Source organism: Eurosta solidaginis, chromosome 2, assembly GCF_040869045.1.
Source record: "Eurosta solidaginis isolate ZX-2024a chromosome 2, ASM4086904v1, whole genome shotgun sequence".
Taxonomy (NCBI): Eukaryota; Metazoa; Arthropoda; class Insecta; order Diptera; family Tephritidae; genus Eurosta; species Eurosta solidaginis.
The window spans coordinates 283025281-283031485 of NC_090320.1; the positions used below are offsets into that span (position 1 = coordinate 283025281).

The 6205-nt window shown below is 34.2% G+C and overlaps 1 long non-coding RNA gene across 1 annotated transcript; it reads right to left on the bottom strand.

The window, feature by feature from the left end:
- Nucleotides 1-2247: 2247 nt before the first annotated feature.
- Nucleotides 2248-5947, bottom strand: LOC137242833 (uncharacterized). Its single transcript, XR_010950382.1, has 3 exons — nt 5472-5947; nt 5090-5414; nt 2248-3079 (listed from the first exon to the last, which is right to left on the bottom strand). It is a non-coding gene; the product is annotated as an uncharacterized lncRNA (long non-coding RNA).
- Nucleotides 5948-6205: the final 258 nt, after the last annotated feature.

Consider the following 6205-nt stretch of genomic DNA (forward strand, 5'->3'; position numbering starts at 1 on the left):
CCTAGTAAGCATGAGGAAATATCCGAAGAAGTAAAATCTCTACTACTCCTACCGCAAAACCTTGACTATGATACAGAAAACTAAATATATTAGTTTCTCAATTTTAATTGGGTACGGATATACATACTACATATGAGACGCAACATTTACTCAAAATAATAAAAGAAATTTGTTTTTAGTTTTTTTTGGTCATATACCTATATGTTTTTTGGAGATTTCATGGACTATTGACCGATCGAATAATTTTTGCTTTTACTCTTTTGGTACTAACGAACAAGCTGGCATAGTAAGCATCATAAAAAACAAAAACAAAATTAACGAACAAGCTGGAATAGCTAAATTTTTGATTTGAACCTTTTTTGGATTGTTAAATGCAAATTCAATATAAAAAATATAATGCATAATATGAATTATCAAATCTTTTGGTTTTTAAATATTACCCAGAATTAAAAAGTGATTCGCGATGCTAAAATAAAAAGAGAAAAAACAGAAAAAAAAAAAATTAAAAATCGCGAACCTTTTCGAACCATGAAGCCGAGTACATTAACTATATAAATAAATTAATGAAGTTTTGAGGAAATGTGAGGAAAATGAGTTAACGGTAAAAATGTGATTTTTCCCATACATTAAATTTATTTTTATTTGCTATAACTTTTTGTTTAAGACTTTACGAAAAAAAATATATAAAAACGTCATGTAATGAGACTTAAAATCGATCACCATCAAAGTTTTTGTGTTATTAACTAATATTTTTTTCATTTCCCTAAGTCCACTGAAAGCCAAATGTGCGACCAAAGAGAGTAGATAATTATCTACTCTCTTTGTCTTTACTCTTCGATCAATCTTTGCTTTCATGCCTTCGGTTACAGAGGCTGACATAATAAAGTATGTATCTAAACACGCAGGAATCAATGTTGATGAACTATGTTGCAACAAATTATTAAAGAAAAATGACCCAAGCGGAATGAACAATCGTAAGCACATAAATTTTAAACTTGGTGTCCCATCAAAACTTAATGATAAAGTTCTCGATGCTTCGGTGTGGCCGAGGGATGTAAAAATCAAACCTTTTAAATTTTTTCACAGGCGGAGGCCCATAGCCCCAAAAACTTAAATTTCAATACCACTCCAACTGGTCTAAACTATTTGCAGCGATCTCATGATAAGCCCTGTGATCTAAAAATGTACTTTCAAAGTATATCTGGTTTAAGGACATAATCTGACGTTGTTAGTTCATTTAGTTCACAAGTGGACTATGACATATTTGTCATCGTGGAGACCTGGGGGTCAATTCCGTAACTGTGAAAAACTGAAAAATGTACACTCATTGAAAACTCATTTGCACGCACAATTTACACTTTAAATTTTCATGCGATTTTGTAAATTATTGTGTACATTGTTTTGCTGAATGAGCGCTGAATGTAAAAGTCTTATGTCAGTGAGAAAATATTCATCAAACGCCATGAAAACAAAAAAGTCATTCTGCAACAGTGCGTAATGTCAGAATAGTGTACACTGGCTGCCAAGAAAACTCACTAAGTTTTTATCAGTGAGTTTTTGATTCACATTTTTGCTTTACAGAATCAGAATTTCAAAGTTTACACAACTTCTTGTGTACATTTTAAAAATCACAGTTAGCGAATAGGGCCCCTGGTTGCATTCTGGCTTTCATGACAGTGAGTTCTTTGACCCTAATCTTTTCGATGACTTCCGTAAGGACAGGGATCCTTTTAAAACAGGCGCTTGTAGAGGAGGAGGAGTTCTTGTTGTTGTACGCCGTAAATTTCGCTCATACGTCGTCACCCTTATGAATGATAATTCTTTATTGGATCGATTGTGTGTATGTATAAGTACGTCCTCAAAAAGTGACTCATTGTATATTGTGGCATCCTACATTCCACCTAATAGTGAGTTTGAATTGTATAAAATGCATGCGGATAATATTGTATCTCTTGGGGTTAATAATATTCCGGATGGTAATCTTTGTATTTTTGGTGATTTTAACTTAAGTGTCCGTTGGACTTCCAGTTTTTGTAATTTAGATCTTACTCCATCTAATGTCACGACTTCTTACGAGTCCTACTTTATTGATTCTATTCTCAGTCTAGACTTGAAACAAATAAACAAATTTGTTAACTCTTTAATCAAAATCTTAGATTTCGTATTTTTAAGCGATAATTTTAATTACAGTATATCTAATTGTTTATCTCCTATAACTCCGTGTGACAAACATCATGTTCCCTTAGTTGCAAACATTGATTACTACAATTATTTGCCTATTTGTGAAGCCAATAATGATAAAATCGTATTTAATTTTTCAAAATGTGACTTTCTAAGTTTAAATAGCTCGTTGCTTGACATTAATTGGGATTCCCTCTTATCTGACATGTCAATGTCTAACTCTTTTTTTGAAATTCAAGAAAGCTGCAAATGAGCTTTATTTGAAGTATGTACCTTTAAAAAAAAATGCCATACAGAGTGCCTTGGTACACGAAAGTTTTAAAAAATCTAAAAAATCTTAGAAATAAATATTATGAAAAATTTCATAAATCTAAATGCCAGAATTTTGTTGTCATGTATCAGCGGTACTCAAAAGAATTCACAAGGGTAGATAAACATCTTCGAAAAAATTACACTCGATCTGCTGAGTCCAGCAGCATTAAATATAATCCTAAATTCTTTTGAACTTAGATATATCAAATCCAAGAGATCGTGTTCAAACATCCCTAAATCGGGTTTCTTAGATGATAATTTCGCTGAGGTTCCTAAAGATGTGGTTGACCCCTTCGCTGATTTTTTTATGTCCAACTTCGTATCGAATGATACCGATGCTTTACCAAGCTTTTCTTCTGACGTAAACACGTACCTCAACTTCGGTTCCCTCACACTTTCTTCTGAGGATATCTCCAACGAGCTACCGTTGCTAAAGCCTTCTTCGGAACCTGATGTCGATGGTCTGTCTGCGGTCCTCTTTAAAAGTTGTCCAGCTTTTGTTGAACCTTTGAAAATCCTATTTAACAAGTCGCTGGCGTCTGGTATCTTCATTGATGACTGGAAAGTCACTTACATAACTCCCATTCTAAAAAGTGGTAAGAAAAATGATGTTAGAAACTATCTGCCCATATCAAAACTTTCAACTATATCTAAAATTTTTGAGTGCGTAGTAAAAGAGAAGCTTTATTTTCCTACAAAGTCCATTATATGCCATAACCAACATGGCTTTATTCCCGGAAGGTCTACAGTTTCGAACTAAGCGGTTCTTAGTGACTACTGCATAACAGCGTTTTCTGATGGTCATCAAGTAGATTGTATACACACAGACTTTTCAAAAGCTTTCGATAAAGTCTCGCATAAAATTCTAGTTAAAAAACTTGCTTGTTTAGGTTTTCATTCCTACTTCTTGGAATGGATCAAATCCTATTTATCGAATAGACGCTGTGTTGTTACTATTGACGGCATGTGTTCCGCATCTTTCGTGGCCACTTCAGGCGTACCGCAAGGAAGCGTTCTTGGGCCGCTACTGTTTGTCTTATTTATTAATGACACTGGAAGTTGTTTTTCATTTGCCAAGTGTTTGCTTTATGCAGACGATCTTAAGTATTCTCTCGATGAAGCAAGGCTGCAGCAGGATGTTAATGCTCATTATCTATGGTGTAGTAAGTCACATTTATCTTTAAAATAACAAGAAGTGTTTCAAAATGACCTTTGCGAAAATTTTGAATGTACGCAGTACGTCTTACAGCATTTCAAATGTTAATGAAGTTAAAGACTTAGGAGTTATATTTGACACAAAACTCTCTTTCAACAGCCACATTAAATTCATTATCGCGAAAGAATACTCAGTTCTGGGGTTTGTACGTCGTAACAGCACTAATTTCTCAGACCCATATACCTTGAAACTTTTGTTTACAAGCTTTGTGCGCTCGCTCCTTGAGTATGCTGTCTTTGTGTGGAGGCCCTATAATCAACTTCCGATTAAGAGGATTGAGCGTGTACAAAAGGTTTTCCTTAATTTGGCCTTACGGTTTCTGAATTTTGAAAACCCGGTTCCGGCCTATACAGCTCGTCTTCAACTGATATACTTGCAATCTCTGGAAAACCGTAGATCTGTCTTCGCCTTAACGTTTACGTTTAACATGATTCAAAGCATCGTTGATTGCCCATATCTCTTGCATAAAATAAGTTTCAATGTCCATAGATGTAACCTTCGTGTATCTTATCCATTTTATCTACCCAAAGTAAAAACGACATTTGCTGGAAATGCACCTTTGGTGCGCTCTTTGAGAGAATTTAATATTTTGTCAGAAACTACTGTCATTGATTTTACAATGACAAAACAGGCTTTCTTAAATCTTCTGTACGCTATTCTGTAATGTAAATTTATCTAATTCGTTATATAGTCTGTAAGAAACATTGTATTTCAAAGATTACTATATTAAATAAATAAATAAATAAATAAACTTAGTTCACGTACTTATCTGAACTCACTTTATATTGGTGTAAAAAAGGGCCGAAATCCGACTATGATTACGCCCACTTTTTCGATATCGAAAATTACGAAAAATGATAAAAATGCCATAATTCTATACCAAATATGAAAAAAGGGATGAAACATTGTAATTGGATTGGTTTATTGACGCAAACTATAACTTTAGAAAAAAATTGTCAAATGGGTGTGACACCTTCCATATTAAGTAGAATAAAATGGAAAAGTTCTGCAGGGCGAAATCAAAAGCCCTTGAAATCTTGGCAGGAATACTGTTCGTTGTATTACATATATAAATAAATTAGCGGTACTCGACAGAGGATGTTCTGGGTCACCCTGGTCCACATTTTGGTCGATATCTCGAAAACGTCTTCACATATACAACTAAGAGCCACTCCTTTTTAAAACCCTCATTAATACCTTTAATTTCATACCCATATCGTACAAACACATTTTAGAGTCACACCTGGTCCACCTTTATGGCGATATCCTGAAATGGCGTCCACCCATAGAACTATGGCCCACTACCTTTTAAAATACTCTTTATTTGATACTCATGTCATACAAACACATTCCAGGGTTACTCTAGGTTCATTTTCGTACATGGTGATTTTCCCTTATTTTGTCTCCAAAGATCTCAGCTGAGTACGAAATGTTCGGTTACACCCGAACTTAGCCTTCCTTACTGGTTTTTTTTCACATTGCTCAATTAGGTATAAATAGCGCCCATAAAACTAAGAGCCTCCTGCGATTTACAACCAGATTGACTGAATTTTTGTATGTGTGCGTGTCGGGTATTTCACGCTTGCCCCGCGACTATCAAATAAAAAGCCATCAATCAATATTTGCATTGAGAAACCGTAGCGTTCGGACGTGAATATGTCGTCATCGGATGAAGACTTTTTTTTTTCTTGCAACTACAGCAGTTCTATTAAATAATAAAAAAATTAATAAAAAGTTTATTAAATAACAATAAAAGCTTTACATTCCATAAAGCTGGTAAACATTGATAATTTTCAATAAATTTTAATATGAATTGCTGTTCTTCCGCGCACTTGTTCATTTTCAATGTCGACACAAACTAAATACAACACTGCTGTTTTGTCAATCACACCCCGTGACGATCAAATAATCAAGCGTCAAATGAGAAAATCAAAAATTTTTGATTTTCATCAACGTGTAGCCGACAACAAATACGTGTGTCACGAAGCCACCCGACTGCACTAACACACACAAAATTCAGTCAATCTGGTTGTAAATCGCAGGTGGCTCTAATATCGGTGTACTTTATACTTAAAAAGTGATGCAAAAGTTCTTATTGAACTCACGCTATATTTTCGCGATCTTTTTTGTCGTTCAACGTTGCCTTTTCTATATATCAGCAATTTATAATGCGTAATTTCGCGTTCGTATATAAAAGCAGCGTGGAGCGACAAAAAGGATCGCGAAAATATTGCGTGAATTCATTTAATAAGAACTTTTGCAACACTTTTTAAGTATAAAGTATACCGAAATTAATTCTGTGGGCGCTATTTATACCTAATTGAGCAATATGATTAAAAAACAAGCATACACCTTTCAGTCAAAATTTCCGGAATTTTAAATAACAACAATACATCTTAATTAATGTCAAGGCTACACAATAAAAAATCTTGTTTGTTTTCAGTCGGTCCATTATAAATAAAACAAATAAATAAATGTAAGGCGCGATAACCTCCA